Raw genomic sequence first — 569 nt, 5'->3', positions numbered from 1 at the left:
GGGGGGGAGGAAAAGTCGCGACGAGGAGCAAAGGGGCCGGTGACGGCGGAGAGGGGCACAGGAAGGGGACTCTGGCCGGCCTCTCTGGAACAGCAGAATCCGCCGGCGGCCGAAGAAGAGCGCAGCATCTCCTCGCACAGAGGCGGCCGGGCCCCGCTCCCTTCTCGCCGGCCCGGCCGGCCCCCCGGCGGGTGGCGGCATCTCCGGGCCGGCCGGCCGCCACCCCGGGCCGAGGCGAAAATGTGCGCGCGCGCCGGTTACCCGGAGCCCGGGTCCCAACGGAAGCGGCTTCGCTTGCGGCCGGGGGCGGCCGATCTGCCGGCCCTTCGCCGCGCCGGGTGCGCTGGTGCCCCCCCCCCCTCCCCTCCGGGCGTGGTGTCTCCTTCGCGCGCGCCTCGCCGCCCGGGCCCGGGTCCTCTGCCGTGGCGGCCGGCGGAGGCCGGCGCGACAGGCCCCGGAAGAAGAGGGCGTGATTCGGGCAGGGCCGGGGCCATGCCAGGCCCACATGCACTCCCCTCTCGGCCCCCCTCCTGGGATTTCCTCTCGGCCCTCCTCCCCCACTCCCTCCC

Source organism: Fonticula alba (assembly GCF_000388065.1).
Source record: "Fonticula alba strain ATCC 38817 unplaced genomic scaffold supercont2.43, whole genome shotgun sequence".
In the NCBI taxonomy this organism is placed as follows: domain Eukaryota; order Rotosphaerida; family Fonticulaceae; genus Fonticula; species Fonticula alba.
This window is presented reverse-complemented; position numbering follows the sequence as displayed.